We start from the raw sequence: 19206 nt of genomic DNA, 5'->3' as shown, positions 1-19206 counted from the left end.
GTGTTATCGATAAGGAGATATGGGGGTATTGTCTTTTTCGGGGGTGGGGGTAAGCTACCCCCATGAAACTAAATGCCATATTTCAACTAAGTAAAAATTGCTAAAATCAAAATCGATTTCCAATAAATAGGATCAAGATTGTATTTTGAATCTTTTCAAAAGCTCGTAGCCAGATGGCTGTCTAAGAAATAATGGGATAGATGAAGGAGACAAATATGATTGGCAGCTAGAAAATAGTCTAAAAATGGAAATGGTGCAATTTTATAAAAGCGACATCGATTCCTCTGTTTCATGTTTATGATTATAGATAAGGTCGTATTTGAGAATTATGTCGGGTAGCTGCTCTCCTTTTATCACGGATTTACAAGTTGTCATTCATATAGCCCCTTGTTGTGCAATTCAGTGCTCAAATGACAAATTTCAGAGAGTATACCTAACTTGTAGAAAGGAACTCCGTGTTTCCCACATCAGTGCTCCCAACTGATTGATCTACTATTCCATGTTGGTTGATAAGGGAACTAAAATACAACTGACATCCACTCGCCTTCCTGCGCTCCTAAATGCTTGGTCCAGAAGCACTACAAAGAAAACCTTCTTCGCTACTGTTTCTGCTTTGTCAAAATGGCCTTGTAAGTTAGACTCTACCTGCTACTTTTGTTTTCATAAAGCGCAAGGCAGATTATTTCATCGTTAATTGATTGCTGTATTTGTTTGCGTGATATTTGCCACAACAAAATATCTTATTTCATCGAATGTAGCGAGCGTCGATGTGAAGGACAAGGCCACGCAAGGCAACTCTCACCCTCGGAAATGAACGCTTGTAGACCGTTGTGTAGACCGTGACTGTTTCTTCGCAATTTTCTGACTTGTCAGGGGGAGGTTTGTCCCCAAATTCACCCAAAAGGTGTATAATAATATCCCTAAAAGACAAAATTAACCTTTGTATGAATTCCATGAAGAAAACGGCGAAAATCCCACGGTCTACAATCAAAAGGAGAGTAAGATCTAGAGTACTTCAAATTCAATTCTCAGAAAGTGTAGACCGTTGACACGTTGACACTTTCCTGAATTTCTTCAGTTTTACAAATTGAATCGATCTGAAAACCTACAATATTTTTTATACTCACCATGCACACCTACTGACAAAGGTTTGTCTACTTTTTTAAAAAAAACGATTTTTATGAACATTTAAAATCTGTAGACCGTGGCTGTAGACCGTTGGTAACCATTGGCAATAGGCATTTTCGTACTACGCCATATGCCCATTAGGAAAGGAACGTTCTTTCAATTCCTAGCTTACTTTAACAATGGAAAACAAACAATCATAATTGGCACAAACCATTTTCCAATTACTGGGACAAGGGAAGATAGAAAATAATAGGGAATGGGGTGTCTATGAGCGCTACCATATTGCCACATGTGAATGCGAAGGAGCATAGCCTAAGCAAATCTATTAAATTCGTAGTTTTGGGAGGGTTGTGGTGGATAAAATTGAGCCATTTGAACAGTTTCTCACCTGCATGTTTTTCGCAATTATCTATATCATGCATGGTTTGTAGACATTCACATGATTTTTTTTGTTTTTTTCATCAACAATTAAACCATAGATAAGGGGACTTTTCAGCAAAAAAACACTTTTTCAAAAGCACTAAACTGTACTGTTTTTCTTTTGAAAATTATAGTTTTCTTAAACCGATGATCGACTTCTGCACAAAATACTTGTAAATGGTCAGCTGAAGGAAGAGATCTACATGAAGCAACCGGAAGGATACGCTGTTAAAGGAAAATAACATCTTTTCTGCAAGCTGAAACGAAGTCTATACGGACTGAAGCAGTCACCTAGATGTTGGAATGAAGAACTCGACAGGCACCTGAAGACAATGGAATTCAAGCAAGCTACAAGTGATCCGTGTATCTATACAGCTTCAGGAGAAGAAGTCTTCTTAGTAGCTGTTTACGTCGATGACATCATTTTGGCTGGAAAGACTGACAAACGCATAAAAGAAGTCAGAAAACTAATTGCAGAGAAGTTTAATGTTAAAGACATGGGTGAGCTACATCATTTTCTTGGCGTAAAGATTGCTCAGGAGAAAGAAACTGGTGAGATATCGATTAGTCAAGAATCGTACTCAAAGGATCTACTGAAGAATTTTCAGATGAAAGAATCGAAGCCTGTTGCTACACCAGTTGAAATTGGGTTGAAGTTGGAAGTTGAAATTGGGTAAAAGCTACTGAAGGAAGTGACCTATTCAACCAAGAGATGTATCAATCTGCAATTGGAAGCTCATTATATCTTTTAGCAAGAACACGCCTTGATATTGGGTATGCTAACGTTGCAAGATTCTGTGCTAAACCAACGAAGCAGCATTGGACAGCGGTTAAACGAATCCTAAGGTATTGGAATGGTACGCTTAATTTTGGATTACTCTACTGCCCAAGAAAATGAAGACAAGAGCACAAGTTATTCAGATGCAGATTGGGCCGGAGATTTAGATGACCGCAAATCAACCTCGGGATATATCTTCAAAATTAATGGAGCAGCAGTCAGTTGGAGAAGCAAAAAGCAGACCTGCGTTGCACTTTCAACTGCTGAAGCTGAGTTTATAGCTCTAGCAAGTGCAGTTCAAGAAGCTATATGGCTGCAACAATATCTTTCCAACTTGAAGAAAACTGGAGTTAAACCAACAGTGATATATGAAGACAACCAATCCGCTATATGTTTGGCGAAAAACGCACAGTTCAATGGACGTGCAAAACACATCGACATCAAGTATCACTTTATTCGAGAGCAAGTGGCATCTGGTAACATAGAATTACAGTACTGTAAATCCGAAGACATGATAGCTGATGTACTGACAAAAGGTTTGAGCAGTCATCAATTTATGAAACTACGAGGGATGATTGGAGTCAAAGAAACGATTGAACAGTCCGGCAGCGAGTGAGGAGGAGTGTTGGAAATATACACTGTCAAGATACTGTAGAACATTCTAGTTTAATCTTTCACATCATTCTAGTATATTCGTAGTATTAGCTCATTTCTATTTTCTGCAATAATAATTACTTCCGCTTTCTCAAACAATCTGGAACAATACTTTTCTAGACACTTCTAGAACATTACAATAAACATATAAAAGAGCATTGCTGTATTAGGTTAGTTAGTTGTTCATATTATTACCTCTGTGTTAATCAAATTGCGTTAGTCTGTGAATTCCTTCAACATACTGCACATTTTATCAATGATAAATTTAAAGCAAATTTAAGAGATCTCAACAGCGAATAAGAAGAAGAAATGCAAAATTTGTCGCCGTCAAATGATAAATAATAAATATTTTCATAATATGGTACATAATTGATCTAGAGACGAAAATCCAAAAACTTCCATCTTTAAAGAAGCATAGTAACGAACTAGCTCTTTGACGTTTCTGTAATGCTTGTCTTGCTCTTCCTTGCACCTTTTGTCCCAAAACCATTGATAGAATTCAAACGAATAAAGATGGTAATGTATCTTTGCCTGGTTCCATTTTTTGCAACTTTCCGGACAGACATCAAATCCAGCTGAGTAACAAGGTCCTTCTTTAATAAAATCTTCGATATATTCCTTTGGAGGAACGTCTGAAAGATAGGACTGACCATTTGTTATTGTGTACCTCAGGTGAATTGATGAGCGCGGCATTGGTATCGTCATCTCTGGGGGCACGTTAGTCCGATAATAATCTAGTGACACTTGACTAGCAAGCAAATTTTCTCCTCTCCAGTCACCATTGGGGACCATCTGCAAGCGCCATGAGTACTCATTTCTGTGATAGTACCAAACATAATTGCACATGATACTAAACTGACAAAGACAATGCATTTGACGTGGAGTGTTTTTAAAAACTGAATCAAAATCCATGCTGTGATTTCTTGCAAGGACCTCTCTCATTTCTATCATATGCTCCGTTTTTATCATAACAGGGAAAGTTGACATGCATTGCATAACTTCTTTTTTGCCGAGAAACAACTCTGTTGTTTCAGCCCAACATTGGTACGGAACTTGGCCAATTTTTGCAATAATAATTGGTTTCCATTGTCAAATAACAACTGTGGTGTTACTAAGGTGCTAAAAAATGTATCAGTATCGACATACCCCACATAAGATACATTGGTACATTTATCGGGATACATCATGTCCCAAAACATTCTGGCCTTGCCCCATCCGCGGTATGCATCAATGGAACTTGGATCTCTGTAGCATATTTGTGGATATGGCCATTCCGTTTTTATTTTGTCTCCAAACAAATGGTCTTCTTTCTTCTCGTTGTCCAATACAACTACAAGTTTCGCTCGTTCAGGTGGAAAGAAAAGCTTCATAGTGCGAACCAAATTATTTCTATATTCTTGCTCCCAACGCGGACTAGAGGTTAATCTCAAGTATAGCACAAACTCAGGGACGCCATTCCAAGGGTTTCTTGACGGAAAAATTCCTCTAAAGATCGGTTGACTTTTCATCTGCATTTTCTTTGAATTTTGTAAAATGATCTCAAGTGCAATGAAAACTGTTGCTATTAGCAATACGACGTGTAACAACTGCATGTTAGCATCTGTTAGAGAAAATAAAGACAAAATTTGTTAAAATGTGAAATTTTGCTCAAAGGATTTTAAGATATATTTGTAGATATCATCAAAATATAATTATATGATTTGATATAATTTTGGCAGCTTTCCAATATTATTTAATGATATGCCTATGAAGTAGGAATCAATTTCCCTTTACTTATACAAGACAATCCGTCTTTTGGATTAGACGAAGTGGAAATACATAGCATTTATAAGGACACTGAGAATTGCCTATTGGACACTTAATGTAAACACTAGGTATATGCTTGGGTCCTTCAGGTGTTTGGGACAAGAGTTTTCTGTATCATTCTAAAATTTATGGTTTTATAAAAGCCTTTAGTACATTGATTATTAGGACCAGTGAACTTCAAGAAAATAAATATCAAAGTTGAAGAAAGATATTAAGAATATAGACTTTAAGCGAATACGAATAAAGGATAAAGAAGACACGATATTTTTGTTTTTGTTATATAGTAAGGTCAAAGTTGACAGAAAAGGGATTTTTTTAGGATTATTGAGTAATAACCTTTAATTTGCATCGTTTGTTGTTCTGATTTTAATGCTTTAAAGGCAAAATATTTTTCATCTTCTACATTCTTACGGTTGATAGAGCTGAGCTAATGCTTTTGGTATTGTCGATTGTCCTTTTTGAAGAAGTTACATAACACTTATGTATAGTTGCTTATTAATGTCAAATATAGATTACATTATTTCTTTTTGCAACATTCGTCGAAGCTATGAAAAAAGGGACCTGCATTAGCTTTAAAATCTTTGAACCAAGCCAATTTAACAGTTTTCTAGTTATCAAACTTCAAATGGCCGTATCGCATAAAATATGCAAAAGATTTAACTTGTTTTCCACATTTAGAGACATTTTAACGTGTTGTTTCTGCCTGTGCAATAGTACAATAGTTTATTCGTTCAAAATTGAAAATTCAGAAAAAACAATTTTGTTATAATGTCATCCTTTTGCGCCTCTGTTGCTCAAGTCTGGTTCTATCGTTAAGGTTACGGTAGACGTTTTGAACACGAAAATTGGTTTTCCTTCCCAAAGGCCAAACGGCTCAAGGAATCTGGATAAACTATATATCATTCGATGCACAAGATTATGGCGTATCTAGCCAGATAAAAATTATTGGCAAATAATGTTAAATGCTATTTTCCATGCGAATTTGCTGGTCAAAAAGTGTACCACCTTCAAAAGCTATTATGTACCCTTGCGTTTAAGGTAACAAAATCTGACTTAGACCAGCAGGAAGTGCAGGTCCTAATCTACCAAAAGATGTCTCAGATTTTTTAAATTCCTCCTCTTCTTGAAACTATACCCTGTCAAAAATTGGCAAATAATTTTTCCACCCTCCCGCAGCGGTATTTGGGTATAAAAGACGGACCAGAGAAAATAAAAAAATTTTGAGACACGCTTTGTTTGCCCAACGTCTGCCCTGGCCGTGTGCAAATTTTCGAGCTATTCGATTGGTTCCTTGGGTACATAATAGCTTTTTCGTACCTGCATGTAGAGGAATTTCGAGTCTGGAGAAAACGGGATTTTACTGATCGCACTTGCAAGATACACTCGTAAACCACAGTGTAATCCGGGTCAAGTCACTTGAAGATTTAAGATCAATAAGCCTGTTTAAATAGACACGGCCGTACATTGGATATATAGATGTGCCATGCGATATTGTAAATGAGAAATGCGACCACAACCGCAAAGCAACGATAATCGGCTTAACAGGTCAAGAGATTTTCAGGCCTCAACTAAAAGTTTTGATAAAGAAATTATGGAAACCTTCGCTTACATGGGATTTTTTCCACTTTCAAAATTTCTGTTTGTTTCAAATTTGGTATCATTGTGTGCCTTGAAAGTTCGGCTACTTGAATGTGAAAAAATCGAAAAAATGATGTTTTCATCCAGAAAACGTTACATTAACAGAAACATATAAAACAACTTGTCAAGGCCAATATTAGAAAAAAGAATGTATCAAAAAACTAAACTTTTGCACAAATTACACTTTTTATAAATACATATTCCGCGAACACCAAGTTTCTAAACTAGTGCTAAAGACATCACTTCTTCCTTCTATTCCAGTGATGTTGTCACTATGGATCACGGATCAAAACCTCTTGGGCATTGGTAAACGTCGCCAAAGGTGACCTTTGGAGTTGCTCAGCGATTCATATTCGAATTAAACAGAAAAAAGCGTTCGAAAATACCGAGGAAAATGGCTCATGAAGCAAATTTACTTATAATATCTACACTTAGTGAGCAGAAGTATTGCACAGGCTGAGACAGAAAGTAAGAAAGAAGGTGCTCGTAGAAAACGACAACATAATAAATGACGACAAGAAGATTTGTGAAATTTTCAATTCTTATTTTGTAAACATAATCGACACACTACCAATCACATCACAGCCAGAGTCTGACGTTGTAATCAATTCGTCAACTGATCATGTGCTGTATTCGATTCAGAAATACAGGAGCCCCCCTAGTATTATCAGAATTAAGGAGAATGTTGGTATTATTGACGAATTTGAATTTGATTTTGTTGCACCTTTTGATGTTTGGAATGAAATCAACCAGCTTAGTAGTTCAAAAAATCTAGTGGGGAGATTCCTACGGACATTTGATATTACTCTCAGATTTGTGTATTGATCAAACTATATCGTATGTAAATTATATGTTCGATTATAGCGAATTTCCTGACCAACAAGAACTGGCTGATGTATCACCTATCTTCAAAGCGAACGATTCTACATTGAAACTTAACTTTAGGCCTACAAGTGTCCTTCCGGCTCTTTCTTTGTCTAAAAGTCTTTGAACGCATCATGGTGAAACAAATGGTGAAACAAATGAAACCGTTTGCAAATACCAGATTTTCTAGTTTACTATGTGGCTTCCGTGACGGCTACAGAACACAACATGCATTGTTCCGTCTTTTTTGAGCTTGTGGCAGTACATTGGATAAAAAGGGTTATGTGGGAATGGTACTAATGGATTTATCAAAAGCTTACGACTGCCTTCCACACGATCTCTTGATAGCTAAGCTAGCTGCCTATGGTTTCGGTCTGAGAAAAACTATTTTGAAGTTACCTTTCAAACAGGAAGCAACCAGTCAAATATGGCAACCCATTTAGTGAATGGCTAAACATAGAATCTGGGGTTCCCCAGGGTTCAGTGTTAGGTCCATTTCTGTTTAACTTTTTCATGAACAATTTCACAAATGTCCTTACTAAGTCAGAATACTGTAATTTTGCAGATGACAATACTATATATGCATGCAGACAAACCCTAGAACAGGCTGTATCTAATCTTAGGGATGATACCCATAATGCGCTGTGTTGTTTTCGGGACAATGGAATGGTTGCGAATCCTTCCAAATTTCAAGTCATGTATCTTGGTCTGAAGCCAGAACAGGAGTACGTGTTTGAAATTGCTAACAAACCCATTCCTGCAACTAGCACAGTCAAACTCTTAGGTATTACTATAGACTCTAGGCTAAAATTTGTCGACCATGTAAACGCACTTTGCACGAAAGCAAACAACATGACCAGCGCATTTTCGCGAACAGCAAAATATTTAAATCAGGACAAGAGACATATTCTTTACAATACATATATCATATCAAACTTCAATTATTGTCCTTTAATCTGGATGTTCTGTGGGAAATATGCCAATGCAGCAATAAACAGAGTTCACAAAAGGGCACTGAGAATTATGTGGGGGGACTTCGCAGCCCCCTTTGCTGAACTTTTAGCTAGGGGTAGCGAAAGAACAATTCACACAAAAAATTTGCAAAAATTGATGATGGAAATATATAAATGCCTCAATTCGGAAAATTTATTTTTTATGCGGCAAATATTCCGGGCAAAAGATGTAGCCTATAACCTAAGGACTAAATATTATCTACAGTTACCAAGCACAAACACAATGACATATGGAAATGATTCACTATCCTTCAAGGGTGCCATCCTTCAGGGGAACACTTTATCTGATTCAATAAAAAGCCTGACAGCCAGTGCTAGCTTTTAGAGATCAATTAAAGAGTGGAAAGGTGATAGTTGCTCATGTAAAATATGTAGATAAAAGGTCCGTGGGAATCTCATCATAAGCATATATTTATTGTATTTATGGTAATTAGAATTTATTTTTATGTAAATGGTTGGTCTTAATTAGTTCAAGTTAGAACTAACAGTATTTTAACCAACTGTAAATAATGTTACAATAATAATAACAATAATATTGCATCGGAACTCAATCAATATAAGGTGTCTCAAATTGTTGGTCAGGGAAAAAAGATGCTGCAAATTGCTTGAAACAACAGTATTATGTTTTCTCATTGAATGAAAAGACCAAAATTCCGGCGATAAACATGTACATTCAAGTTTATACGGATTTGTCAAACCTTTTGCTGACTGTTGGGGGCCGGCGAAACGTATTTGAAAGTGGAGGGGCCAAAATATTAAAGTCTTGAGAGGGCTTAGGAAAGGCCGCCACCATGGTTGGCGGCAAGAAAATTTTTTAGAATTATGGTGTCTTAGTGATGGCCAGTGTTGGATGGGCTAGACCTAGACTGCTTCCTACGCGAGATTTTTTATTCGATCATTCTTATGTTAATTAGCTTGGGTTGTGGTAGTTCGGAGTTACTCGTGTAAATAGGAGTTTTTCGTTATGTTTTGGTAAAGAGGAGTCATAAACTTAGATCTTGTCGTCTCTCTATATCTTGCACTCTCCACATTCTAACAGCCAGAAACTGTATCTAAAATGAATTTTGACTGAAGGTGTCGCATAGTCGCGTCTATTGTGATGTTGATTTGAAATAGAAAAGTTTTGCAAAGCTTGAGAATAACCACTATCCTATAGCTCGTGATGAAACCATTTTTAGATTTTAAAATTACCCAAAATAAGATGAGGGAAAAAATAAATGTGTATTATCGATACTTATTCACTCTAGGTAATTCTCGTGTTCATGTCTGTATTTGTTTATGCTTCTCTTAGTTAGGAAATATTAGCTTGTCGCGCTTTAGTTTTTCATGTTTTCCGGTAACATAATATTTTACATGCCCTTTACCCTACAAAGTTCCCCCGCGTATTTTAATAAATCTAACACCTCCTACTAGTTCATTTACGTATTTCACGATAGATACCGACAATGACACCGACAATTATTGATGTTAGTTTGCTATATTGTAATGCTTATATAAATTAGAGTAAGGAGAAGCAGAGTTAGTTAGAGAGAAGCATGGTGCTTGCGATAGGCCACTGCTATCAAACTTTTAAAAGTTAACGTTGTTATGAATTGTATTCGTGAGAAGCAATTCTTGTGTTTTATTTAGCATTCTCTACCGCTCGGAAAAATCAATCTAGCCAAATATACGAAGCCCCTCACAAATGAAACACGGATTAATAAAAAACATTAACGTTGAAATATCAACAGGAGAACTTTCAACTAAAAATAAAAAGTTAAGCAATTTCATACAGCTAAGATAAAACTTTGTAATATCTGATCTTAACTTTTAGGAAATTAAGTGCTTTAACAAAAATTTGAAAAACCTTCAGACTGGGCTTGTCAAAATGAGTTTAAATAGAATCTATAATTTGTGTCGATATTTTCTTTTTCTTAGTAGGAATGGATTTCCAAACGATCAAACTCTGAAGTTTTCTCGATGATGGTACTTTTTAAAAACAAATCTGCCCATACTCTATTTCTCATATTCTCAAAAAAGTTCTTTCCAGCTGTTTTGTTTCCTTCAACAGCTGATTTTTCTCTTTTTGTAATGTTTCTGAGAAAGTTTTCGTTGGTAAATAGACCCTATGTGCCAAGTTTACGCAATGGAAAAGACGAAACTTCAATTTACGCTGGCACCAAGTTATTCAGGACAAGATTTATCGATCTATTTGCTAAGCCAAGCTGCCACTCGTTGCAAAACTTAGACAATAACCGATTTCTTCGATCTAATTCCCATATTCAATTTTATTTATGTCCTCTATGGTAAAGACATAGCAACCAAGGTAAAGCTAAGGACACATTTAAGAGAAAACAAGGCAAAGTTGCTTACAGAATCATATACAACATTTACTTTTTCTGATCTTATGTAAAGTTACGGATACAGTTGTGGCACACTTGACAACTGAACGAAATTTAAATAAAAACTTCTGACAATCATAGACAAAAGGGATTAAGCTTGCTAGCAAAGCCCTGTCCACACTGCACAAACTAACCCAGGTTCGCCCCAGGTTTTTGCTAACCCAGGTTAGATTTTGCAGTGTGAACACAATTAACCTGGGTTCGCCCTGGTTGAACTTCGAGAATTTCTAGTGTGGACACCAACCTGGGGTGAACCTGAGTTAGTTTTAGTAACGCATGCCAATCATATGCCTCAAAACGATGTAAGAAAATTGAGTCCCACCAGTTTTTACTTCGGGTTTTACATCAATATTTTCTTTCCACGTCTACTAGTTGAATGCACTCTAAAGTGATACTTTGTTTAAGACATGTTTCAAATTTCTTCCTCCTCTGTGATCTGGATCTCTTATACTGTCGAATCCGTTTGCGACACGCAGCCAATATTTTGTTTAATTTTGATTGCCGTGCCAATGGATATTTATTCTGAACAAACTGCATTGCAAGGAAAAACATTTTAAACAAAATACAATAAACTGCGACTTCGGCAACTTCCATCTTGATCGTGTTTGTAGATTATTTGTTTTGTTGTCCTTGTTTTGTTGCTGTAGTCTGACTACGCATGCGTAGCATTGACTAACCAGGGTTCGCCCCGACGTTGTGTCCACATTACAAAATATGAAAATCAAGTGTGGACAAAACAGGGTTCACCCTAGGTTGAATTTAACCAGGGGCGAACCTGGGTTAGTTTGTGTACTGTGGACATGGCTTTTAACAAATGCTGATTTCCCAATGTACACACCAAAATTGCCAATAAAATAAGTTCACTAATCCCTCAAATCTGAAATCTTGTTCAGTTCGCCCAGGGCCTTGGAAAAGTTGTCTTGATTTTCCACTTTGACAAAGGTAACAAGTTTTATGTAAGAAACTAGTAAACCCAGGGTCTTAGCTTCCATAATCGAGCGCCAAAAGTAATTAACTCTAAACAACTTCATACAAATGGTCAACAATGTTTCACTGCGTGGACAGAGCCTTCAATAGGCCTAAACATTCCATTTCAAACGTATAAGGGTGTTAAGAATAAATCTATGATCGTGTAGACGGGCCTAATCAGCAATATTGCTCATTAGAGTGATCAGCGACAAATTTAGCGAACGTGCCTGGAGGATGCACGTTGTCAATGCTATTTTGCTCTCAAGCGAGTGATTGCATCCTGATTTTTCAAACTATGGCAAGAGGGAAATCTCTTTTTATGGAAGCTAATTTTGTATATGATCAAAACTTTTGATAGCTTGACTATAAAGCATTGCTTGAGGTATGTATTTCGTGAAACTGTTGCCATTTGTTCTAGGTTTTGCTAACTTTGAGTTATACTTGTAAAGATCGGAGCAATATGCCAAAATTAAAAAAAACACTTACCTGATCTCAGATTGGATTTAGAACTGATTTTGAACCCTCCAATTTCTAATAAAATCAGGTAAGGCAGAAAAACATGAATCCGCCTCAACCCAGATGAAGCAATGCCTGCCACACACGGTCAAATCAGGTAAAGATTTGTATATAAATAGTTATTCACGCTCGATAATATCAGGTAGAGCTTTGTATAGAAATGTGGTTGAAACCATAGGAACAAAATGGACGCTTCAATGGCAATTTTTTAGTTATACTAATTCTCTCACTGGGCCCACGCCAACGATTCTAAAGTGAAGCAAAACACAGGGTTTCAATAACACACCATTCTAGAATGTGTAAAATAAAAGGTATATGTCCCAGACTTTTGATAGTTTGACTATAAAGCGTTGCTTGAGGTATGTATTTCGTAAGAAAACTGTTGCCATTTGTTCTAGGTTTTGCTAATAATAAGTTATACCAGTAAAGATCGGAACAAAATTGTTATTATACTACTGCCGTTCCCCGTCTTGGTCCGTAGGTTCCGTAAGGTCCGTAGGGTCCGCAGGGTCCGTAGGGTCCGTAGTCATGATCATTCTGAAGAGCATGTCCTGCCATAGGGTACGCAGAGAGACCAACTCGATCCTTAAATACCCCTTTTCGATATCCGCGCGCTTATTTTGCTTGAAGAGACTGGGGAGAGAATTTGGGTGAAAAAAATTTCATGGGCCTTTGTTTACATACAGATGTGGCGTTTACTAGCGACTAATCACAGCACGAATTTACATCAAAAGTATTCGAAATTTTGTGGATTTGATTCCTAAACATCTCCCGTAGTCATTAGTCTCGAAAATAGCTTTTTTAAAAGCTTCTGTACGGTGTCGTGCTCTCAGAGGCTACGCAGGGTTAGGCCGGTTTCAAATATGGTCTTTGTGAAATTGCGTCGTCATTTCTTGCAAAAATAGAAACTGCCTGCAAAAACTTTGGAGAAAAAAAGATTTGCGACATTCATGAAGTGTTTACAAAAAATGATTTCCAATGCAACGTCCATTTCACCTCTTAACCTCTCCGACTTTAAAGTTAAATTCTGATAAGAGACGTGAATGGATTAGATGTTTTAACAGGTACAAGATGGATTTGAAAGTTCCATCCTTATGACTGCCTCAATGCGAAAAAGACCAGCTGCAATATTATTGCTGATTTGGGACATGCTTGCTATACATGATTGCATATTTGGAACATGCTGAAACAATTTTCCCTGATTTTTTCTCATTGCATATCCAGCGCATATACGGCATATCACAGATTTTTGAGATGATCTGCATGGAGATTTTAGAAGGCAGTACTTGCTGCTGTTTTCACAACTAGGGCCTTGTTTTCATAAGAAACTAATGCTGTTGCAGCTAACTCGTGTTTACCACCCATAAGTTTGAGTTCTTTTAGGCTGAGAAAATTTTTGAGGTCTTTCTTTTGCGAAAATTTGTCGAGATTCATCGTGCGCTGCTTTTTCGATCAGCGACTTTCCTAGCCTGTCAGAACACCATAATTGACAGAACCTTTTAAAAAACCTGCTTTCGAGAGAAAAGGCTAAAAAAGATGTTTAATAACAAAATCAACAAAATTCCGAATACTTTTATTGATGCCAATTCGGGCAATATTTTGTCGCCTGTAAACGCCATATCCATACATAAACATAGACCTGTGGCAACTTTTCCACCCAATTTCTCGCCCCAGTCTCTTCATGCAAATCAAGCGCGCAATATCAAAAAGTTGTATACAAGTCGACTGAGCTTCAATGACCTTTCAGTTGGTGTCCCTGTGGTAAGTCATGCTCATTTGGAATAGCATGACCTCGTCATTATCATCATAAGCCTGGCCCTGATTTGATTGGCTGAATTCTATCTTGCGCATGCTATTTTGGCCCGTTTTGGACCCCAATTCGTGCTCTTTTTTGCAGCATGACTGATCTGAATCTCCCATACATGAAGTACCTACGTTCTGCCTTGCAGTGTTACCACTTTCAAGGAAATTTCCTTAAATTAAGGAAATTGAGCATGTTTTAAGGAAGTTTTTAGGACACGAAATATTTTAGGAAATCTAAGAAAATTTCGATCTTTTACAAAATGAAAAATAATTGCAATAGAAACTACTGTTTGGCAATAATGATTTTATTTTAGCTGTCTTATAACAGTTTACTTCAAGCTAATTTTTATTGGTCCACAGTAAGTATCTTTTGTGGCATCAGAACAATCGTTGGGGAAATTTTAGAGTTAGCAACGCAGATCGATTGTCGCCTTTTATGCCACAGATCTTGTAAAGAATTTCTTGCAAAAATTTTGGCAGAATTGTTTTGTACATTTTGGTGGAAAATGCTTTGCAGATATTTTCAGATAATGCTTACTGGCAAATATTACAAAAAATTACGCCAAGTTAGTTGGCAATGTTCCTCTAAGGGAAGATAGAAACTATTTGTTTGCAAATTATTTTCTTAAACTGCTAAATATCGTATTTAAACCATATAAAGAAGGACAGTGCTGGAAAGTTGTGGATAAAAAGCAAGTCGCTAGGCTCTCGAATATGCTTACTTTGGCCTATTTGCTAAAATATCTTTCAAGGTTTGACACTTTTTGAAAGTAGGCTTATTTAGCAGCAGCAGCACAAAATACTACCAAGTCTACTTTATTTGCTTATTTGAGGTTGGACAGGACTTGAAAATAGCAAGAACAGCCATATTTTTCGAAATTACGCTGAAATGAGTGACAACTTCGATACATCTGAGAAAAATACGAAATAAAAGTCTATTACTAAATTCGCCTTAATCCTCATTTGAGATTCTTCAAGGGAGGACAATTTTAAAAAAATGTTTTGGTTGGGTGCTTATTCAGTTGGGAAAAAGGGCTCTTTCAAAGGTGGTGGTCAATACGTTAGATTCCAGCCTTTGGGGTCTGTAGAATACATGCAAAATAAGTGTAGGAGATTCTGAGGAAATTTTGAATTTCGTCCAATCAGATTTATGAAATATATGGGAATTCTTAATCAGGAAAAAATAAATTCAGTTTCTACTTTGTTGAGGCACTGCTGCCTGGTAAGCTGTGAAACATTGCTGCAAGGGAGTGGGAAAAATCAATTGAAGCTATTTCCGAGAGATATATTGTTTATTAACTGTTACAGGGATCACATGCGTGTGGCTGAGCAATTGTAAACCAAAATTGTGATTGAAAACCAAAGACCGACCCTTATCGATGGAGAATCCTACTATTATGATGCTGATCATACTATAACTTGTTGCTGATGGAAGAACTTGTACCCTGAAACTTGCCTGTTGATTCAGTATTTCACCAAAATCCCTTGTTGATGGAATTTCACTCTTGAAAATTTCCTGTTTTGTCAAAATCACACAAAAACCTGTTGCTGATGGTTGGAACTTTACAATAAAAATTGCCTGTTCATTCTGGTTTATTCAATATTGCAACCTTACTTGTTGCTGAGAGAAAAGCTTGCACTTGAAAACTTGCTTGTTTATTCAATATTTCACAAAATCCTGTTGTTGATAGGAAAAATTGTGCTCTTGTTTTGTCAATATTACAACAAAACTTGTTCCTTATAAAAGAACTTCAAATTTTACCCTGCAAATTGCCTGTTATTTGATACAACACCCCCGGCGTGGTATATCACACTATCAAATGTAAGCACCGGTGTCTGAGGGTCCAGAAAATTGACACTTCTATCTGATATTTGATTCCAATTTGATTCCCCTTTTCTTTGAAATTTATACTCGTTTTCCTGAAATCAATTAGTTGAAAAAAGGCGATGATAAATTTATATCCAAACAAGGAACAAGCGGAACAGCCTAGGAACAAGCGAAAAAACCCAGTAACAAAGCAGGAACAAGCGGAATAACCCAATAGCAAGCCGTCTGTGAATACCTTCAACATACTAACATTTCATCTATGATTGATTTATAGCAAGCTGAAGAAATATCAACAGCGAATAAGAAGAAGAAGTGCAAAATTTGTCGCCGTCAAATGGTAAATAATAAATATTTTCATAATATGGTACATAGTTGATCTAGAGACGAAAGTCCAAAAACTTCCATCTTTGAAGAAGCATAGTAGCGAACAAGCTCTTTGACGTTTTTGTAATGCTTGTCTTGCTCTTCCTTGCACCTTTTGTCCCAAAACCATTGATATAATTCAAATGAATAAAGATGGTAATGTATCTTTGCCTGGTTCCATTTTTTGCAACTTTCCGGACAGACATCAAATCCAGCTGAGTAACAAAGTCCTTCTTTAATAAAATCTTCGATATATTCCTTTGGAGGAACGTCTGAAAGATAGGACTGACCATTTGTTATTGTGTACCTCAGGTGAATTGATGAGCGCGGCATTGGTATCGTCATTTCTGGGGGTACGTTAGTCCGATAATAATCTGGCGACACTTGACTGGCAAACAAATTTTCTCCTCTCCAGTCACCATTTGGGACCATCTGCAAGCGCCATGAGTACTCATTTCTGTGATAGTACCAAACATAATTGCACATTATACTAAACTGACAAAGACAAGCCATTGTGCCTGGAGTGTTTTTAAAAACTGAATCAAAATCCATGCTATGATTTCTTCCAAGGACTTCTCTCATTTTTGACATATGCTCCGTTCTTATCATAACAGGGAAAGTTGACATGCACTGCATAACTTCTTTTTTGCCGAAAAACAGTTCAGTTGTCTCAGCCCAACATTTGAACGGAACTTGGCCAATTTTTGCAATAATAATTGGTTTTTCATTGTCAAATAACAACTGTGGTGTTACTAAGGTGCTAAAAAATGTATCAGTATCGACATACCCCACATAAGATACATTGGTACATTTATCGGGATACATCATGTCCCAAAACATTCTGGCCTTGCCCCATCCGCGGTATGCATCGATGGAACTTGGATCTCTGTAGCATATTTGTGGATATGGCCATTCTGTTTTTATTTTGTCCCCAAGCAAATGGTCTTCTTTCTTTTCGTTGTCCAATACAACTAAAAGTTTTGCTCGTTCGGGTGGAAAGAAAAGCTTCATAGTGCGAACCAAATAATTTTTATACTCTTGCTCAAAACGCGGACTAGAGGTTAATCTCAAGTATAGCACAAACTCAGGAACGCCATCCCAAGGGCTTCTTAATGAAAAGGTTCTTCTAAAGATCGGTTGACTTTTCATCTGCATTTCCATTGATTTCATCAAAAAGGTCACAATTGCGATGAACACCATTGCTATTAGCAATTTGACGTGTAACAACTGCATGTTATCACCTGTTAGAGAAATTAAAGACAAAATTTGTCAAAATGTGGGACATGAGTTTTCTGTATCATTCTAAAATTTATGGTTTTATAAAAGCCTTTAGTACATTGATTATTAGGACCAGTGAACTGCAAGAAAATAAATATCAAAGTTGAAGAAAGATATAAAGAATATAGACTTTAAGCGAATAAGAATAAAGGAAAAAGACACGATATTTTTGTTTTTGTTATATAGTAAGGTCATAGTTGACAGGAAGGGGATTTTTTATTAGGATTATTGAGTAATAACCTTTAATTTGCATCGTTTGTTGTTCTGATTTTAATGCTTTAAAGGCAAAATAATTTTCTTGTTCTACATTCTTACGGTTGATAGAGCTGAGCTAATGCTTTTGGTAGTGTCGATTTTCCTTTTTGAAGAAGTTACATAACACTTATGTATAGTTGCTTATTAATGTCAAATATAGATTACATTATTACTTTTTTGCGACAGTCGTCGAAGCTAAAATAAAGAGACCTAAAATTTTAGAACCAAGCCAATTTAACAGTTTTTTAGTTATCAAACTTCAAATGGCCGTATCGCATAAAATATGCAACAGATTTAACATGTTTCCCACATTTAGAGACATTTGAACGTGTTGTTTCTGCCTGTGCAATAGTACATTAGTTTATTCGTTCAAAATTGAAAATTCAGAAAAAACAATTTTGTTATAATGTCATCTCTGTTTCTTTCGTTAACAGAAACATATAACACAGCTTGTCAAGGCCATTAGTAGGAAGGAGAATGTTTCAAAATATTAAACGTTTGCACAAATTACACATTATATAAATACATATTCCACGAACACCAAGTTTCTAAACTAGTGCTAAAGATACCACTTCTTCGTTCTATTCGTGGTGATAAGTCTCTTGTGTGGTGGCGTTATATCGACGACATTTTTATGATTTGGACACACGGACAAGACAAACTCACCGACTTCATCGATACACTCAACAACACCCATCCAACCATCAAATTCACCACAGAACAATCCAAAAAATCCATACATTTTCTTGATGTCACTATTTCCATCAATAATGATAATACCCTTTCTACAGATCTCTATGTTAAACCCACGGATACACACCAATATCTCCTCAGCACCTCCGCACACCCCAAACACACCAAACAATCCATTCCATACAGTCTTTCCCTACGACTATGACGGGCCTGCTCCGAAACGAAACGTTCAAATATCGCACGAGACAACTACTGGAATACTTGACAAAATAGGGTTACAAACCCAAACAGACAAACAAACAAATACAGAAGGCTGCTAAAAAAACCAGACAAGACTGCCTCAAGACCACCAAACCGCGCACTAATCATCGCACGCCATTTGTTGTTACCTACCACCCAGCTTTGCCACAGCTATCCACCATACTCAAACAAACCTTGACATACTAAAAAACTTTAACACATGTAAAGAAGCCTTCCCCGACCCACCCATACTTAGTTGATTTACTGGCTCGTGCCAAAATTAATGCCACACCCAGCGATCCACTAGGTTCATACAATTGCCACTCGCGACGTAACTGCATAACATGCCAACATATCACAGACGGGACTACAACATTTAATTTTTCTAACACTGACAAAAACTACGACATAAAACAACGACTGGACTGCAACTCCACCAACGTCATATACGCATTAAGCCTTGTTCAAACGCTCTCGATTTTCACTCGACTACTCTCGATTTTTGTTGAGCGTTGTCGAGCAGTGTTGAGTGTAGTCGAACGGGGGGTGTTCGAACGCTCTCGATTTTTCACTCGATTT

General features: G+C 36.7%; 1 pseudogene across 1 annotated transcript in view; it reads right to left on the bottom strand.

The window, feature by feature from the left end:
* Nucleotides 1-3331: 3331 nt before the first annotated feature.
* Nucleotides 3332-19206, bottom strand: part of LOC135683619 (uncharacterized) — a 32530-nt pseudogene continuing 16655 nt past the window's right edge. Inside the window, exons 2-3 of the transcript XR_016143875.1 lie at nucleotides 12138-17402; nucleotides 3332-4580 (exon numbers count right to left, since the gene is read on the bottom strand). The product of XR_016143875.1 is annotated as an uncharacterized LOC135683619 (transcript). The remainder of the gene's footprint in view (nucleotides 4581-12137; nucleotides 17403-19206) is intronic.

This window comes from Rhopilema esculentum, chromosome 7 (assembly GCF_057945365.1).
Source record: "Rhopilema esculentum isolate cy_ngs chromosome 7, ASM5794536v1, whole genome shotgun sequence".
NCBI classification, from domain to species: Eukaryota; Metazoa; Cnidaria; class Scyphozoa; order Rhizostomeae; family Rhizostomatidae; genus Rhopilema; species Rhopilema esculentum.
Note: the sequence above shows the minus strand (reverse complement) of the source record. Positions and strands in the feature narration are given on the sequence as shown.